At 43.1% G+C, this 20708-nt stretch overlaps 1 protein-coding gene and 1 pseudogene across 5 annotated transcripts in view; both read left to right on the top strand.

The window, feature by feature from the left end:
* The window catches only part of arvcfb (ARVCF delta catenin family member b), a 263119-nt gene that overhangs the window by 24499 nt on the left and 217912 nt on the right, over positions 1-20708 (top strand). The window lies entirely within an intron of this gene.
* On the top strand, positions 14615-16558 carry LOC148899512 (uncharacterized; annotated as a pseudogene).

Consider the following 20708-nt stretch of genomic DNA (forward strand, 5'->3'; position numbering starts at 1 on the left):
TGAGTGAGGTGAGAGTGAAGCTGGGACGCAACTGTCTTTTCAAGTATTTTGGCGATGAATGGAAGGTGGGAAATTGGACGTACGTTATTGAAATCGTTTGGATCTGAGCCAGGTTTTTTCAGGATTGGAGTAACAGCTGCAGTTTTGAATGGGATAGGAACAATTCCAGTTGATAATGAGGAGTGAATAATGGTTGAAATAAATGGGAGAAGAGAGGGTAGGCAGGACTTGATAAGGATAGTAGGGAGGGGGTCAAGTTGACAGGAGGAATTCTTGGATATGGTGATAATGTCTGAGATTATCGAGGGATGGGGGAGTTCAAAAGCGGAAAGTAGTTGGGAAGGAGTAGAAAGGCTGGGAGAGGCGGGGGGGATGACGGAGGACCCAAGGTGCTGATGGATTTTGTTGATATTTTCGCTAAAAACATGCAGAGTGTTGCATGTATCAGAGGAATAAAAGTGTGAGGGGAGAGAGATAGGAGTTTGTATGATTTTGTGATAGAGGGAAAAGAGGACCCGTGAGTTTCCAGGATTAGAGTCAATGAGTCCAGAGTAATATTGCGATTTTGCGCGTGAGATTGAGTCCTTTTAATGGGTGAGGTGAGTTGTGTACATGTCCTTGTGAGTAGTGAGCCCGGTCTTCCTGTAAAGTCTTTCCAGTTGGCGAGTTTTTGTCTTGATGGAGTGGAGATGGGCGGTGAACCAGGCGGCGGACCGGGTAAATTGGACAGACCGGGACTTTACAGGAGCAAGGGCGTTGAAGGTGTTCGTGAGGTCCGCATTGTAGCGGGAAACAAGTTCATCAGGGGATGAGTTGTAGTCCGGAGTCAGGGTGGCAATCATCTCAGCGAGGGTGGCAACATTGATGTCCTTGATGTTGCGATACATGATGATACGGGGCGGAAAAGAGAAGGTGATGGAAACGTTGAATGAAACCGGGAAATGGTCTGTTACAGGAAGTTCATTTGCCGTGCAATTCTTTGGGATAAGGCCAGACATGCAAATGAAGTCCAGGGTGTGGCCTTTTATGTGGGTGGGAAAGTCCGAGAATTGATGCAGACCAAAGCTGTCAAGTGAGGAGGTGAAGTCTTTAGTGAGGGGAAGAGTGGAATTGTCCATGTGGATGTTGAAGTCCCCGAGAATAATTACATTTGGTGACAGGGTGGAGAGGTGTGTGAGGACATCAGAGAATTCTTTTAGAAAGTTACAATGCGGTTTTGGTACACGGTAAACAGTGGCTATGATAGTGGGAGAGGGTCCAGAAATTTTACATGCTAGGCATTCGAATGATAGGGTTTCCTGGAGTGAAACTTGGAGGATATTCCAGTTCTTGCGGTAAATTATCGCGAGACCACCTCCGCGGCCTGAGGGGCGGGGCTTATAAATGTAAACAAAGCCTGGCGGAGTCGCGTCGTGAGCTCGGAGAAGTCTCCCGCCATTTGCCAGGTCTCATTTATACAAAAACGTCAAGCTTATGGTCAATTAGGATGTCCTGGACAAGACACCCCTTTCCCGTAAGCGAGCGGACGTTGAGGAGGCCGAAGTTGACGCTGGTGGCATCCCCACTGCGAGGCGCATTAGCCGACCTAGCCAGGCCGGCTAACATAAGGTGATCGACAGAGCGGCTGCTCCTTCTGTGCGGCTGGCGGATAGATGACCACAGAGAGGTGATATCCTTGGAGCCATCGAGGTGAAAGCCTGGACGTGATCCGTGGTGGATATACCTCCGGCAAGGGCGACGAGCGATTTCCGTGAACCGGAGAATCGCCAGTGGCACGCTCGTCCATCGGGAGCGGAACTTCAGCAGCTCCGCCGCCGAGTACTGTAGCCGTCCAACAGGTCGATGGAGAAGCGACATGATATTCACCAGCAACACCCAGAGAGAGGCATCGGCCAGGTTAGCTCTCGACAGCCGGAACAGGTGGGTGGAGATGATAACACGGCTTCGTCTGTGATCCGGATAAGCGACCGGAATCATGAGATAAGTCGATAGCCAACGTTCGTCTGGTGACTATCTGGTATTTCCAGAGGTTCGGGAACCATAAAAAGCTAAAAAGAGAGGTTAAAAAAAGGCTAAAAGAAGTTAAAAACATTCCGCGGGCAAGCAGCGGCAGCCAAAGCGCGCCAGCGTACGCTCGACCCGGAAGCGGAAGTTCAGTTAACAACGTTGACTCTGATTGTGCTCTCCTGTTTGCCCAACAGCCATCAGTGTGTCCTGTCTGTTAATATTGAGGTCAGGATAAGCCACTATTCTGTGGTTTCTAGTACACAACACATATCTGGCTTGCTGGGAAGTTGAAATCAAGCTGGAACTCCTGAGGAAACAGCGGTATTTATGTGACACCTGCTAACTCCTCTGAATGTGTCCTTTGGGCGGCATGGTGGTTGACCGGTTTGTGCGTCAGCCTCACATAGGCTTCCATTACGGCTGCGGTTTCCAGCCAATCATGCGCTTGGGGATAATATATTGTGTTCAATCAGCCAGCCATTCATGTTTTTGAAATGTGAGAAATTGGCATACCCAGAGAAAACCCATGCAGGCACGGGGAGAACATGCAAACTCCATAGAAAGGCCGGAGTTGGAATCAAACAGTTTGTGCGGTCAAAGTGCTAACCACTTGGCGTCGGGCCACCCCCTGCTGAGAACAGTGTTGTGCAATTAATCGAGATCGTGATGGTGGCTACCACCAATAAGTTTAGTAAGCCAAACACCAGGAGGGTAACACATGGCTACGGCTTTGTTAAGCTGCCTAAATATGAAGTTAAGGCACTGCAACTGACAGCCTAAAGTAATTTAGTGAACTTATGAAAGTGTCATGTGGAGCGGAGAAAGAACAGCAACAATTAGAAAGGAGGAGCAATATACAGTGAGACCTCAACTTATAAACACCTTATCTTACAAACTTTTCGTCGTACAAATGTCAAATTTATGAAAATTAAACCTTATAATAAGCACTATTTTCATAATACACACCCACCACGGCTGGCGGAGTGATCTTCGGCGGAAGCACACGACCAAACTGCACCAGAGGTTAAGTTACCAACAGTCCTTATGGAAGGTGACTTTCCTTCCATAAGCCATCAAAAAGGTAAATAAAACGTTATTTTACAGCACAGTTTATTTCTTTAATTACAGTCCTCATGTAATGCGCTTCTCTTTCCAAACAGCAATTCCCTTTGACCTTCGACCTCCAACGCCATTCCATCAAGCCATAAATGACCATCACAAATGTAAATAAAGTGACTTTATGAGGAATGCAGTGTATTTCTTTCATTACAATACAATAGCACATTTATTATACATAGAATAAGGTATGTTGTGTGTAGTTTTAAGGCTTATTTAGTTGAAAAGTATATTTTATGGAAACCCGGGAACGGATTATTCCCATTTTAATGGTTTCCTATGGGATTTTTTTTTTTGAGATACACACTTTTCACCTTACACACTCTGTCTGGGAACCAATTAAGTTCGTAAATTGAGGTCTCACTGTAGTGCAGGGGTCGGGAACATATGGCTCGCGAGCCATATATGGCTCTTTTGATGATTGCATATGGCTCGCCGATAAATATTACATTTTATAATACATATTGTCGTTTTTTTCGTCGTTCATTTCCCGTTGGGGCTGCAGTTGGCGGAAAGCGCAATTTTGATTGGATGACACTGACCTAGAATGGCGGAAAGCGCCATGTTGATTGGATGATAGTGGCCGTCATGTTGAAATAGGTAAACGCCCCTATAAATGAGCCCAACTTGTGCACTTCAGCGTGAATGCACCGGAGCATTAGAGGAGAGAAAATGTTCTGATTCTAATTTGCAATGAAACAATACCATCGATGAAACAGTCGAATGTCAGTGACATTTTAACAAGCCCCATGTTAACGTTAGCATCGACATACTTCTGCGAGAAGTAGATTGCAGATAGCAAGTATGGAAGCTTATGAGCCGTGTGCAGGCTAGCTCGCAGTAACTTCGCCTCTGGACCGGCAAATTGAATTTCATTCCGATCGTTTTCCTGGATTTTTACCAAACATGAGGAACGGAAAACCATCCATGTTAACGGTGAGCACTATCACAAAGTTATTTTAAATAATACATTCTGATATTTTGTTGAAAAGTGGCCGCGCGTGTGTGTGCGCGCGCACGCGTGCGTGTGGCTCTCGCTGAAAAACATTTCTAAATATTTTACTTTTATGGCTCTCTTAGTCAAAAAGGTTCCCGACCCCTGCTGTAGTGAGATCCAGAGGGATCAACATCCATTGTTTCAGATTCAGGGCAATTGATGTTAAACTCGATTATAGCATTTAATTCAATTAGCGATTGTGATCACCATTGTGTCCACAATCATGCCACCCATTTGGATGGCCATCAATTTTCTATTGCTTAACCTGTTTTGGTCAAGTGTAAGCTCAAGCCTATCCCAATCGACTTTGGTCACCTGTCAATCGCAGGACAAACGGGGCATGTACAACAACCATAACTTCACATTCACATCTTTTAACCATTTGTCCATCATGTTAATATACAGTAACATGCTTGTTTTAGAAACGTGGTAAGGAGCTTGAAGGACTGAGTTTGAACTGTGCTTTAAACAAGCATCCTGGAACAAATTAATTTGACCAATTAATACACTGAAAAGTCAAGTCAGATATTTGTCTCTCAATACATTCTTCATATTGGAAGATAATTGCTGAAAATGTGCATAGACTGACTGTTTCAAAAGGAAAGGTGGTAATATAGCATTAGTGTTTTTCATCAACTCTCACTCTCGTGTCAAAAAGTCCCATGATGTATGCTGGACATATTTGACAGTTGAGCGGCCCGGTAGTCGAGTGGTTAGCACGTCGGCTTCACAGTGCAGAGGTTGTGAGTTCCCAGTCCGGCCTCCCTTTGTGGAATTTGTATGTTCTCCTCGGGCACTCATGGGTTTTCTTTGGGTCCTCCAGTTTTCTCCCACATGCTGATTGAACACTTTAAATTGTCCGTCGGCATGAGTGTGAGAGTGGATGGTTGTCTCTGTGTGACCGAAGACGGCTGGGATAGGCTCCAGCCCCCCGCGACCGCCGCGAGGATAAAGCGTTCTGAAAGATGAACGAAGGAATTTGAAAAGGTCTATAGATTTGCAACCTACAATATGTTCTGACAAGACCCAGAAAGGGGGTACCTCACTGACTGTGTCAGATAGGACTGAATTTATGTAGGGCTAATACTTTTTTTTTATTTGTTCATTTTTATTGTATCCAATGATGTCATATTATTTTTTTGGCATAAGTGGTGAGATTGTTAGGTCTTGTCGATGGTATCCACAAAATACAATGAATAGCAACTCCCGGTTGTTGTATGAATTATTCCCTTTCAGGCATAGTAATGTGACATTTCCATCCATCCATTTTCCGTACCGCATTTTCCGTACCGCTTATTCCTCATTAGGGTCGCGGGGGTGCTGGAGCCTATCTCAGCTGTCTTCGGGCATGAGGCGGGGGACACCCTGAATTGGTTGCCAGCCAATCGCAGGGCACACAAAGACGAACAACAGTCACTCTCACACTTAGGGACAATTTGGAGTGGTCAATCTGCCTGCCATGCATGTTTTTGGAGTGTGGGAGGAAACCGGAGGACCCGGAGAAAACCCACACGGGCCCGGGGAGAACATGCAAACTCCACACAGGGAGGCCGGACCGGGACGTGAACCGGCGACCTCTGCACTGTGAAGCCGGTGTGCTAACCACTCGACTAGACTACCGGGCCGCCTATATATATATATATATATATATATATATATATATATATATATATATATATATATATATATATATATATATATATATATATATATATATATATATATATATATATATATATATATATATATATATATATGTGTATGTCCATCTATCTATATATCTATCTATCTATCTATCTATCTATCTATCTATCTATCTATCTATCTATCTATCTATCTATCTATCTATCTATCTATCTATCTATCTATCTATATATATATATATACACACTATCTGTACTCCGTCATACTGAGAGGTGTTTGTTTTGACATGATAACTGAAAATAAAAGTTCCACTGCTTTCTATTTCCTAAAAATAAATAGATTCATGAAGGGGCATCATTTGCCATCATTTTATGACCCTGGAAAAGATTGCAAATTAATAAATGCCAGTATTATGATTTTCTCACTTTTCAAACCGTGCTTTCAAATGTGTCTTTTGTCCCACATTCCTGCTTCCAAGGACACATAATAATCTCACAGAGACTCCAAGCATCAATCTAGTGTTGCAGATACAGTGTGATGAACTTTACCATTGTCTGGGAGCAAAATATTTTGTTGTCAAATACAAGTACCCTTCCAATAGAAGTTCAGAGACTGGTGCCACAAAACATGTTTCAAATTCAAACCAATTATATTTCTTTTCAGCATAACCCCCTTAAAGGCCAACACACTTTCTTCTGTGCCACACCTTCATGCATCCTCAAAAGGATTTTGCCTAGATCCTTGGAAGCTCCATCATCTTGGCCACATTGATGTCACCCACATTTTCAAAACAGCTGACTCCCTTAATGGAATTAGAAGAACCTTTTGACACCCCTCCCCTTCAATAGTGTTTTGACATTCTGCCTTTTGTTCTACAAAGAGGGAAATTTACCTCTAATACCAATCAAAACTCTCAATTTATACAATAATACAGGAATTGTCAGAATATTCTTTGTTTATGTTACAGCATGTGGAAGTCCCGTTACAGACACTGAAGACAAATTGGGAAATACAGTATGATAGTGAGTTTATTGAGTCAAAGGTAGGTTGTCCAGGTGAGGTGGGTCATCCACTGACTGCTGTCTACAATTGTTTTTCTTATTTAATGGTCAGTATATTCCTGACTTGCACCATCTCATCTCATCTCATTTTCCGTACCGCTTATTCCTCATTAGGGTCGCGGGGGTTGCTGGAGCCTATCTCAGCTGTCTTCGGGCACGAGGCGGGGGACACCCTGAATTGGTTGCCAGCCAATCGCAGGGCACACAAAGACATACAACAGTCACTCTCACACCTAGGGACAATTTGGAGTGGTCAATCTGCCTGCCATGCATGTTTTTTGAGTGTGGGAGGAAACCGGAGGACCCGGAGAAAACCCACGCGGGTCCGGGGAGAACATGCAAACTCCACACAGGGAGGCCGGACCGGGACGCGAACCGGCGACCTCTGCACTGTGCAGCCGGTGTGCTAACCACTCGACTACCGGGCCGCCTGACTTGCACCATATCTTCATATTTTTCCTCAACATCGCTCGCCATGCCGGAACGGAGTAGCCGCTCCATGACCCTCCACAATACTCAGGCGAGGGCCCTTCCGAGCCCCACACTGGGTTTGATCCTTGCGCAAAAGCCAGGGTCGTACCCAGAGTGGGATTCTCGGGGGTAGGGTGGAGGCAAGTCCCTGACGGGGGCCAAGGAGAATCAACTCAGTGATGAATAAAGCACATTTTTAATAAAATTTCTTTTTCTTCTTATTCTTATTCTTATTCTTATTCTTATTCTTATTCTTATTCTTATTCTCTTGATGGAGTTTGCATGGTCTCCTAGTCCCCGTCTGGATTTTCTCTGGGTAATCCGGCTTCCTCACACATTCCAAAAACATGTGTGGTAAATTAATTATTCACTAGTGTAATGTACCTTTGAAAAAAAATATTGCTTGTCTTCTGCTAATACCGTGCATCAGAATCACACTCATTAATATTTTCAATTAGCATGTTTTAGTGATCTAGAAATTTTGACAATCAAGTCAGTGACGTATACCCGACCAAATAATATTAATGTAATGTTAACGGTAAAATTGTAGGTGTGTATTTATTAACGCAATTTCCAACTGTTTCCGTTCGGCTGATATATATACAGAGGCAAATGTCTTCTCAGTTTACCTAGATTTACCATTTCTTTCTTTTTTTTGCATCCTCATATGTTATATCAAGACTGATATATTTTGTGCTTTGCCCAACATGTTTCATTTGCGGGCATACAGGCACTTCGGGCCTGAAGGAAACACTGCTCTCCTCCTTACAACTCAATATCTCGACAGGTCGTCTTTCAGCTGAGAGTTACAGCTTTGGACTTGAGGCCACTTTCAGCCAGGAAACAGTCGTCGTCCCAGTGTGCCCTAATCGTCTCTGATGTCAAACAGATTGCCTCCAGTCATGGAAAAGTGATAACGTGGCATAGCACATTACTGTTGCAAGAGCCAACAGCTTTGCTTTGCAGGATTGTGCATGAGGAATGTCCTCTGCTCTGCTATGTGTTGCTGCCCAACACATATTTGAAATGGGAAGGTATAAACAAAACACACCACACCTTCTCGTGTACCACATTATATCATTCTTTGCACATCCCCAGTTTGAAGCAAGACATCATACTACGTGTGAACATTATTCCTTTTGTGCCTCAATTTTGGCATTAGAATACTGTACATTAATTAAATAAGCACCATGATCTGCTCTTATGTGATCATGATGGTGTGGCTGCTCATTTTTCACCAAGCAGTCGCTATATTGCCGTGCACTTCTACTCTTCATATTGGTAGGTCTTTGCCTTAGATGACAGGTTACAGGGATCACCAGCCAGGGCAAATCTGGGCTCCCTGCTTTGACTCCTGCTTTTTTCATAATGGTGTTTATACCGGCTTGCTGACAATGGGACAGGAAATTTGCTTCCACCCCTCACTGCTTGATATGCAAGTCAGCCAGGCGAGCTTTTTAGCCAGAATGTGTTTGTACTGGGTCACCGCCGCGTGTTTTCTTTTTTTACCAATTCATTCATTAAATAAATTTTCATGCTTCACATATGCTGAAAATGCATCAACATTTAATTGTTTTAGCATGGCACATGCAGATAAAAAAAAGTCGCATGTGAACTGAATTTACATTGAGGAGCCCGCGATAAGAAGAAAGGAGCGTCAGCGCAGAGCGCTGATGCGTGTGTGGAACTGTCGCGGCTTGGAGTTGAAGCGGATTTATGTGGGACAGGAGATGTGAGACAATGTCTTTTCGTCAATGGATGCTACAGCTTCGTGTTTGCTTTCAACATTTAGCTTGCAGTAGACGTGCAAACCATGACGTCCCTGATCCACTGCTGAAATGGATGCTTTGATCCTCTCCTCTTTCATCTAGAACTGCTTCATGTCATCACAAAGAGGGTGCAGCAAGTCCTGAAGAATGAATGACTCTGTGTCTCTGTGTTGTCATATTTGTTATTTTTGTTTTTCCCAAGATGGCGGCGCGTGAACACGCAGCGGCTCCCCTCTCCCGGCAAATTGGCGTTTTCACGTTTATTATGTTTGTTAAAGTCAGTGCCTTGCATGCTGGGTCCAAGAGGACAGTAATTTCATCTGTGCTGTATGTCATGCATATTAGCATATTTGACAATAAAGCTGACTTTGAATTTGACTTGACTTTGACATAGGGTGTATGGTGCCTGTCATTGCATGCCTTTGCCACACAGGCATTTCCATATTGTTTTCTATTAGCATTTTCTGTTGTTTGTGGATACTAAAAATGGACACTAGTGTTCTTTACTCTCTTTACATTTCTGAAAAAATCAGGCTTTATTTTTATTTTCCATGCATTTTGTTTTATTTTTTACACTCCTATAACTGTAATATCCTTACTCCCTCTTGGATTTTTTCAAAGTCACCTAGCACAGTATGCTGGTTGCGGTCAGTGAGGACGAGTGACTGGTTTCAATAGTTGATGCTCGTGAGGCTCTCTCAGGCACAATCATGGTTCTATAAACTCTTGGGGTCTCTGAAGCGGACAAATCAGTTAACTCGTAATAGAGAATGCATCCACACTCAAACACATTTCTTTGCTTTACTCAATATGTGTCCACTGTCACACACATTTTCATCTGGATTGTGTTTACAGCAAGGTGCAGTGAGGACAAAGGAAATAATTTATTCATATGTTGATTTTGGATTGCATTATATGAGAAAATCTAGATAGTTCAAGATGTGTAGATACACCTAAACTGCAACGCTGAGTTTTGTTTTTCTTGCATTTTTATTTTTTCTTCAGCCGTAATGCAACAGTACATACATCGTATGCATATATCCGCTGACAGTGAGGAGAGTGTGTGTGAGAATGTGCTGACACCCATAGAGGGCAGCTGTGCTCCCCGCAACTTTGGCAAAGCATAAGAAAAAGAGGTTTGCGTGTGACTGGCCTCCTGCCCAGAAATAATCATGTATGGTTTATTTGATACGGGGACTGCATTTGAGTGTATGTGAGGACATTGAGTAGGTGCCAGGGACAACACAGAAGCTGCTTCACATGCTTGTTCATATTTACACCTCTATATTATGCATTGCCCAACGAGCCTTAAACGAGTAAATATTGTAGAATGAAACAGAGTACAGGGAATGATTCTTTGTCTGCAGCGCCACTGTTGCACTCTATGTTGTCTAACCTGACATTAAAATCGATTTGTTTTGCGAGCAGTGGAGCAAAAAGAGCAAAAGAGAGGCAGAGAGCTGCCATAAAATATGGGGTAGTTTCTGATCAGGATTAGCAGACTCTTAATTGCAAAACACGATGTTTATTGATCAATTTACCCTAACTTTTCCTCTATGAATTAGGAGTGTCTTGCCCTTTAATTAAGCTTGCCGATATGATAAGAGACAGTGTCAGAGAAAACGCTTTGACCATCGCAACTCCATAGGGAGCAAGAAAAGTCAAATATAATACCCACCAAAAATCCAATTGGATTAAGCTTTATTATGATTATCTTTCTTTAAGTAAAAGTTTATGACAAAACATCACTTTGTTCATTCAAATTTAACACGTTCCACATGAATGACTTTGTATTAAAACTCTAAAATAACTATGATGAAAATAATGAAGCAAAAAAACAACAACAACAACAAATAAACGGAGACATGAACAATTCCAGATATCTACTGAATGAGGCTCAAATCCATAGTCCCCTTTTCAAGTGTCAATATTCTCCATACCGCCAACTTCACTCTGATAATTACATCTCTTCTCTGCACTTTCTGAAAAAGTAGTTGTTCTTAGCAACCATTCATTTATTGGGTATCATCCACCAAGTGCTCTGGATTTCATCACCCCTACTGCAGTAAACGAGGGCAATTTTTTCAGGTGCTTATTTACAGGATGTGGCACAGTTTTGTTCTGAAAATAAGTCATCCTTAAATCTTTTTTATTTCCTCCATCATCATCTGCTTAAGTAGGGCGACCTGCATATGAATGAGACATCCAAGGACTAATGGTCAATTTATGGCACAAATAAGGCTCTCGCTGTAATTACATGTCAAGAGTTCATGATACACAAATGAATGACTATGTGCTTTGCAGACTTAATTATGAAGCGCCTTATGGCCCAACTGAATGGTGATGGATCCTACAAATAATAGACAGATAAAATCACTAACAAAAATTAAAGAAAAAAAAAGGACTGATAATGTATAAAATAGATATTCAAAAAGCAATAAACGAAAAGCATGTGAAGAACAGAATGATTTGAAAATATACAATTAAATAGCAAAAGTCTAAATAAGCATCACCAAAATCATTGAATAACTCAAAAACAAAAATATGAAACAGTAATCAAAGCGGTCAACAGCGACTATGTACACGAGGGTCGGCAAAACTTCACTGATGCAAAACAGCGAGGAAAGTGCAGTAAATCTGGCAGGAACAAAAACAAAGAGCAAAACATGGCTGTCGAGACGAATTCAACACTTTGCAGTTGTGAGCAAGGCAAATTATCAGACATAGACATGACAACATGGCAGTTCTTAAACATTTGGCGGAATACATTGGTAGCAAGTGTGCAAGCTGGAAGGATGGCCCTCTTCTGCCACCTGCTGCCATAAAAGAGAAGAATAGCATCATGACAGAGGGTGCAAATCTTTACTACTCGTGTTTGTGCATCTTGAGAATATTGTTTTGTAGCTGACATACTTTGCCACATTTCAGTCCATTTAACGATGCAGTGTTCACTGCTAATTTTTCAACTAATACCCATAAATGTTCAGGTTAGTGGTCACTGTGTTCTTGGTAAAACAGAAAGTTACTCTGGAGCCCTGACTGGATTTTACTTCAAGTTCAAGTATTTTAGTTTTGTCATCATTTTTGCTTTCATATGTATTTCTCGTATATATATATAAAAAATATGTTACAGTTCACACAGTCCCCTTGGATGGAGTCTTTCCTTTTGCAAGTGAATTGCATGCCCTGTAGGATTTAAGTCTGGAGATGGACTGTGTCAGTCTAAAATTGTCTATGTGTTGCCCCAATTCAGGCTTTTGTTGTTTTGGACATGATTGGTTTGACTCCAGGACAGATCTCTGGAGCTTTGTGGAAAAATGACCTCAAGCAGAGCTAAAAGTAGGAACTATAGTACTAGTTTAAAGGACAACCGACGTCACTTTTTTGTTTCCTAACTGACATCAGAAAAACGTTTGATGGCATCTAAAATACCAAAAACACACAGTATGATATATTTATTCAAATGCAAAACACCAATAAAAATGACTTAGTGTCCAAAATCTGCAAACAATTGAGCTGCGAATTGGGCATTTTCAGAAAGTCCCGCCCCCAGTTCGTGACGTCACGCCAAGACGTCTTGCATTGCTGGACAATTAAAACAATGGCTTCAGATTCGGAGAATATGCTTTCTTGTTACACATCCAGTTATGAATATGATTCAAATAGTTCTGAAAAGAGGAAAGCATACATGTTTGCAATCGATTAAATAATTTATTCCGTGCCATTTTGAGGCAACATTGGGGGGAAATGTATCACCCAAAAAGAAGCAGAAAATGGCGTCCAAGCTCCTGTGATGAATTAATCAGCCCGTTTCCACAGGCTTATACATTCCTTCCATGGAGCTTGGTCGTCCTCTTCTGGCGGCTTTTTGGTGCAACACGAGGTATTCAGACCAAACGAGTACAGCAAAATACATACAATTGGAAGGACTGCTACAATGTGTCTTTTTTTTCGGTCAGGGGCGTTCCTTTAATGACGTCACGTACGGACTCGTCACCAACTCAAAAACAAGACTTCCTGAATATTCAGTGCAAGACTTAAAACGTAAAATATAGCTATATGCGGTGGAATCTTTGTAAAATATGCTCAGTAGAAGTCATTTGAAGCCATTTTACAAATTATGGACACAACTTGTCCGGAGACGTTGGTTGTCCTTTAATGTCTGCTCTTAAGAGATGGTGTCAGTGTCACAAGCAGTGTTGGACAAACCACGGCCTGCGGGCCAGATCAGGCCCTCCAAAGGTTTATCCACGATTGACTTTTGATATGAATAATTGCATTCATTTAATTTGGACTTGTTAATGACAGACCTTTCAACTCCAGGTGGTGCAGGTAGTTCAATTTGCAGGACACAGGGAAGCAATCGGAGACAAAGAGAGAGGGACAGAGATCAAGGAAGAAAACATATCTACCGGTAGGTTATTTATTTTATATTTTTTTACATACCTGTATTGTGTGCTGCAGTTTTTGGGCAATGTAGCACTTTCTTGCTTGTGTTATCATACATGTTGTTAACATGCTTGGATGTGCATACAAAACATATACTGAACCATGTTTTTTTTCAATGATCTCATTGAAAACACACTTGTACTTTGGCATTCGACTCAGCACGATTCTGACTTGATCTTGGTTTCACTCCCTCGTGCTTCTTAAGTTTGTGAGTGCTTTATTTCCTGTATATGACACAGGTCCATGTTAAGCACTTTGATGCAGTTTCAGCTGTTGTTAAAGCGCTATATAAATCAATATGTATTGTATTGTATTGCTAAAAAGTATGTTAATATGTTAATGGCTTTGTTGTGTTGATGTTTGTGCCATGTCAACATTTGCTGGACCGTATCTTGTGCTGACGCGGCCTGTGAGTCAAATTTTAAAAATCAATGTGGCCCTGGAGCCCAAAATTTTGCCCACCCCTGGTCTAGGTGGTGAATGGGAACTGTGACTGTTGATATATGCATTCCCGGAAAGGTGACATTCAGGGGCAGCGCTAGTAGTTGAAGCATTTGACTGACTAAGGGCAGAGGGGATGGCAACTGACTGTATGCAAGAAGACTGAAGGCTCAGAGGCTATAGCATGGCTGACTTAATACGAGTGGAATGCCAGGCTTGCTGACTCAACTGGGAGATAGGCAGGCTGCAGGGAGCTCATCATATTTAGCATTTCATCTGAAGTCCTCATTGCTTGTTATTCCTTTATTTATTGGGGTTCAAGAAATAGCACCTCTTTATGCATCACTCCATTCTTGTATCATGCCAATCACACAGCTAAGGTATTCATATACAGTATATTTTTTCCTCACCACATGTACCCTGCCTTTGCTACCATTTACGCTGGGTGCATTGTGTTTTGTCTGATTCTTTCTGTCACATGCTGTGTTGTAGTGGGAGGCAGGTGGACCCAAATGCAGGAAAAGCAGCGTGGTAGCAAAGACAAGCAAATCTCAAAAGCGCTTTAATTTGAAAAAAACATTCAACATGATGAATTGATATGTAGTTCACATTGGTAGCAAGAGATTGGTGACAGTGTAGCCAGACAGCATATGTTGGTGGTGTGCAGGGTGATGCTGGTAGTGAGGTTGACGAAGAAACCAAAGGCAGAATAGAGGAAAAAATGGTGGAGGTTCAAAAAGGAAGAGTGCTGCATGACTTTTAGGAAGGAGTTAAGACAAGCACTCGGTGGGCAAGAGGTCCTTCCAGACGACTGGCAAATTACAGCGAACGTAATCAGAGAGACAGGTCGGAAAGTATTTGGTGTATCAACAGGAAGAACAGTAAATAAGGAGACTTGGTGGTGGAATGGGGAGGTGCAGGAGTGGATACAGAGAAAGAGGTTAGCAAAGAAGAAGTGGGACACTGAGAGGATGGAAGAGAGTAGAGAGGAGTACAGGGAGATACATACAGCGCACAGTGAAAGTAAAGGTGGCAAAAGCCAAGAGGCCTACGATGACTTGTATGCGAGGCTGAACAGCAAGGAAGGAGAGACCGATCTTTACAGGTTGGCTAGACAGAGAGACAAAGGTGGGAAGGACCTGCAGTAGGTTAGAGTAATTAAGGATAGAGGTGGTAATGTATTAACAGGTGCCAGTAGTGTGATGGCAAGATGGAAAGGGTACTTTGAAGAATTAATGAATGAGAAAATTGAGAAGGAACAAAGAGTAGAAGATGTGATTGTTGTGGACCAAGGCATAGCTAAGATTAGCAATGATGAAGTGAATAGGGCGCTGAAGAGGATGAAGGGTGGAAAGGCACTCGGGCCTGATGGTTTACTAATGGAGGTATGGAAGTGACAAGGAGAGGTGGCAGTGGTGTTTCTGACTGGGTTGTTCAACAAGATCTTAGATGGTTGGCAGATGCCATAAGAATGGAAACGAAGTGTACTGGTGCCCATTATTAAGAACAAGGGAGATGTGCAGAGTTGTAGTAACTACAGAGGAATAACGTTGATGAAACTATGGGAAAGAGTAGCAGTATGGCTTCATGCCAAAAAAAGAGCACAACAGATGCAGTGTTTGCTTTAATAATGCTGATAGAGAAGTACAGAGAAGGTCAGAAGGAATTGCACTGTGTCTTTGTAGATCTAGAGAAAGCATATGACAGGGTGCCCAGAGAAGAGCTATGGTATGGTAACAGCCATGAGGAAGTCTGGAGTGGCATAAAAGTATGTCAGAGCGGTGCAATACATGTATCATGACTGTAAGACAGTTGTGAGGTGTGCTGTCGGTGTGACAGGAATTCAAGGTGGAGGTGAGACTTCACCAGCGGTCAGCTCTAAGCCCCTTCTCATTGGCTATGGTTATGGACAGGCTGCCATACTATGTTAAACAAGAATCTCCTTGGAAGATGATGTTTGCAAATGACATTGTGATCTGTAGTGACAGCAGGGAACAGGTGGGGGAGAAACTAGAGAGGTGGAGGTTTGTCTTGGAAAGGAGGGGAATGAAGATCAGTCGCAGCAAGATGGAATATGTATGTGTGAATGAGAGGGATCCAAGTCCAAGAGTGATGCTACAGGGAGAAGAGATAAAGAAGGTGGAGGATTTTAAGTACTTGGGGTCAACAGTCCAGAGCAATGGAGAGTGTGGAAAAGAGGTGAAGAAGGGTGTCCAGGCAGGCTGGAGCGGCTGGAGAAAAATGTCAGGTGTGATGTGTGATAGAAGGGTTTCAGCTGGGATGAAAGGAAAGGTGTATAAAATGGTGGTGAGACCAGCCATGATGTTTGGACTGGAGACAGTGTCACTGAAGAAAAGGAAGCAGAGCTGGAGGTAACAAAGAGGAACATATTGAGGTTTCCTTTGGGAGTGACCAGGTTGGACAGGACCAGGAATGAGTATATCAGAGGGACAACACATATAAGAGTAGGTGTCGGAAATCTATGGCTTGTTTGATGAATGCATCTGGTTCACCGATAAAACTAAATACACATTCTCGCTTTTTCGCTGTTCATTTTTCTTTTTGGGCTGCAGTTGGAGGAAAGCGCAATTTTGCTTGGATGATACAGCCCTGGGTTGGCGGAATACGCAATTTTGATTGGATGATACTGGCCGTTCTTGTTGTAAACAGGTAAACGTCCATTTTAAATAAGCCCGACGAGTTAAAAAAATGAAGAGTATCGGACACTTCAGGTTGTATGGACCAAAGTATTCGACTTTGTGGAGAGAAATTGTTCTGATTCTAATTTGCAATGAAACAATACCATCAATGAAACAGTCGAATGTCAGTGGCACTTTGACAAGCCCCATGCTAATGTTAGCATCAATACTTCTGCGACAGTAAGGAGAAAGCAAGGGTGGAAGCTAATCAGTCGTGTGAGGGCGAGCTAGCAGTAACTTTGCTTATGGACCCGACAAATTGACTTTCATTCCGATATTTTGGCTGGATTTTTACCAATCACGAGGAACTGAAAAATATTCATATTAATGATGAGTACGTCTGTGTAAGCTCTCAGTAGTACAGGAGTGGTCCATCAATGAAAAGGTTTCTTCAGCCGTCATCTGTACATCTTTGAGGGTGTCGGACATTTCGCTTCTTATCCAAGAAACTTCGTCAGCAAACTAAAGCCTTACAGGTAGTTTAGGCCGTATATGTATATCCCTACTGTCCAGACATGGCGGTGCCGGACTCTGCTATGATAGATCCCTGCGCTCGGGTTGGGAGGAGCAGTGGACTACTCCCGGCAGCTCCACTGATTGTTACTATTGTTCTGACTAACGACTGGCCTGATTGCCCCACTTCCACCGATATCACCTCGTATTACAATCCTATATTGCCTAAGCAGGCTATTGTATAAACGATCCAAATTGAACCTCACCCCACCATATCGGTTTAATGAAGGATTTAGATGTTTTATGAAAATCACTTCTTTTACTCCCCTTTCAAACCATTTTTGTTCTTTTGCTAAGATTTTAACCTCATTGTCGTCAAATGAGTGGTTGCTAGCTTTTAGGTGCATATGTACTGTCGATTGAGGCCCACTATTATCCCTGCGATGTTAATAAAGTCTTTTTTTTGAGAATTTGTTTAGTCTCCCCAAGGTACTGCTCTTTACAATATTCATTCTTACAATGTATTGAATAAATTACATTGTTTTTCACTTGGCAGCCTATCTTTTGGATGCACTAATTTTTGCCTTAAAGTGTTTATCGGTTTGAAATAAGTAGGAATTTTGTGTTGCCAAAGGACTCTTTGTAGTTTTTCAGAAACTCCTGCAATGTAAGGTACTGCTACTCCTCTCCTTTTTGTATCTTCAGAATTGTTGGTTTCATTCCCTATTCTTTCTTTCTGACATTTGTTAAATGACCACTGAGTACCCACAGTTTGTGAGTGCTCTCCTGATATGTTTTGACTCATTTTCTCTACCTTCAACGCTTTTTGGTATTAGTTTAGCCCTATGCTGGAAGGTTCTGATAACTCCTAGTTTGTGTTGTATAGAGTGGTTAGAATCTAAAAGTAAGTATTGTTCAGTGTGCGTAGCCTTCCTAAAGACTTCTGTTTTTAGCGCTCTGTCCTCTTTTATAATTACTTTACAATCCAAAAAGGCTAGTTGGTTCTCTTTAATGTCCTCACGAGTAAATTTAATGTTGATGTCTACCGAGTTGAGGTGATCTGTGAAGGATTGAATTTCTTGTTTTTTAATTATGACAAAGGATGTGACGGCCTGTTTCTCCATCTCTTCCAGTTACAGATTAGGCACTATGGGTAAAACTGGTGAGCCCATAGGACAACCATGAACTTGTTTGTAAAATTTCTACCTACATTGAAAATACGTAGTATTAAGGCAGATTTCCAATAATTGGTAGATGTGGTCCGGTTTAAGTTTGGTTATTTCATGCAGAGAAACGTCCGCCAGCAGTCTCGTCCTCACCACTGAGACTGCTGCTGGGGTTGGGAGAGAAGTCACATCGTAAGATGCCAATGTTTCCTTCCTCAGGTTGCAATATGAGGCCTTTGATACTCTCTACAAACCCTGTGGTGTTCTCTACGTGATATTCTGTGTTACCAACCAACGGAGCTAAGATAGTTTTTAAATATTTGGCTACATTGTATGTAGAGGAGTGAATGCTACAAACAATGGGTCTGAGGGGGAACCATTTATGTATTTTTGGCAGGCCATAGATACATGCGTGGCCTCTCCCGGATATATAATCTAAAATACATCTGTTTGTCTATATGTTTTCCTTTCTCTAACTTTTGGAGACAGTCATCATTTCTTTCTTGTATCTATTGGAAGGGTCCCTTTTTAGTTGCTCATAAGTGTTAGAAGCACTGATTAACCTATTTATTTTGTCTTCATAATCCAATGTGTTGAGAAGCACTGTACACCTACCTGTCACGTTTTGCGAGGTGGTGATGGCGGGTGCGGATCCCAAAAAGCAGGCAGGAGGGAGAAGGAGGTTGTTTGACAAAGTGTATTAAATTAAAGGTCAGCAGGAACAAAATGTAAAACATCAAAATCATCTGAACAGAAAAAATACAAAGTAGCAAAAGAAGACCAAAAGTAAAAGTCCGCCAAGGTTAAACAAACACACACAATGCATGCAGCAAACAAGCAGCAAACAATGAACCGATCGTGCCGGATGTCCTTTTAAGTGTCAGTGATTAAACGACCAGCACCTGCGAGGCTGCAGGCAGGGCTGACGTCGCTACCCGTTGGTCGCCAACCAGATCATGACAGTACCCCCCCTTCAAGGGGCTGCTTCCAGAAGTCCCAACAGTCTTCCAAAAGGTCCACTCGCCAGGGAACAATGGTGGAGACGGCACCGCTGCCTCTCCAGCATACGACGGGCGGCGGCCTGATGGAAACGGGACTCGGCCTGGGGTGGACGAAGACGCGGCACGGATCGTCGTGGGCGTGAGTGCGATCCCTCTCGCACGTTCACGCGACGGCGCATGGCTCAACGTGGACGTCGAACTGCCAGGCGCAGAATGGCACCCCGTACGGCCGTATGGGACCAGGTCTCGGCTGGACGCCGACGTGGGCGTGAACTGCCCGGCACTCGGGGAACGAGACCAGTCCAGAGCCGCTGCGGGATCCAGCGGTGAGTGGGGTCTCGGACTGACATTGACGCGGACGTTGCACGGCTCGTCGTGGATGAGACTCAATTCGTCATGCACGACGACAGCGTGGCTGGACGTGGGCGTGCACTGCCAGTCACCCAGTGTCACCCTGGACGGCCACCTGGAAGGAGGTCTCGGCCAGACGTTTACGTGGAAGTTACGGCTCGTCGAGTGTCGCAATTCAAACTCGACTAGACTCGGGCTAACGTGGACGTAGCATTGCCAGGCACTGGGTGGAAATGAGACGGGTCCGATGTACCTGCGGGATCCGATGGTTGGTCGGTTCATTCTGTCACGTTTTGCGAGGTGGTGATGGCGGGTGCGGATCCCAAAAAGCAGGCAGGAGGGAGAAGGAGGTTGTTTGACAAAGTGTATTAAATTAAAGGTCAGCAGGAACAAAATGTAAAACATCAAAATCATCTGAACAGAAAAAATACAAAGTAGCAAAAGAAGACCAAAAGTAAAAGTCCGCCAAGGTTAAACAAACACATACACAATGCATGCAGCAAACAAGCAGCAAACAATGAACCGATCGTGCCGGATGTCCTTTTAAGTGTCAGTGATTAAACGACCAGCACCTGCGAGGCTGCAGGCAGGGCTGACGTCGCTACCCGTTGGTCGCCAATCTGATCGGGATGACCAGCACCTGTGTAGGTACAGGCGGGGCCGACAGCGCCCCCCGTTGGTCGCCAACCAGATCATGACACTACCCTTGTCTGCTGGCAAAATAGTAATATTTTGATCTTTTTGTTGAATAGTCAACGCCTTTCTCTCTTCTAATGTTATGTTGGACGGAGGTGGTGGCATACCTCCACATCTATAGTTTCTCCCCCACCTGTTCCCTACTCTCGCGACAGATCACAATGTCATCTGCAAACATCATGGTCCAAGGAGATTCTTGTCTAACATCGTCTGTCAGCCTGTCTATCACCATAGCAAATAAGAAGGGGCTCAGAGCTGACCCCTGGTGGAGTCCCACCCCCACCTTGAATTCTTCCGTCACACCAACAGCACACCTCATAACTGTCTTACAGTCATGATACATGTCTTGCACCGCTCTGACATACTTTTCTGTCAATCCAGACATCC

The sequence above is a fragment of the Hippocampus bargibanti genome, linkage group LG04 (genome assembly GCF_051943395.1).
Source record: "Hippocampus bargibanti isolate YZ-2025 linkage group LG04, ASM5194339v1, whole genome shotgun sequence".
Lineage (NCBI taxonomy): Eukaryota > Metazoa > Chordata > Actinopteri > Syngnathiformes > Syngnathidae > Hippocampus > Hippocampus bargibanti.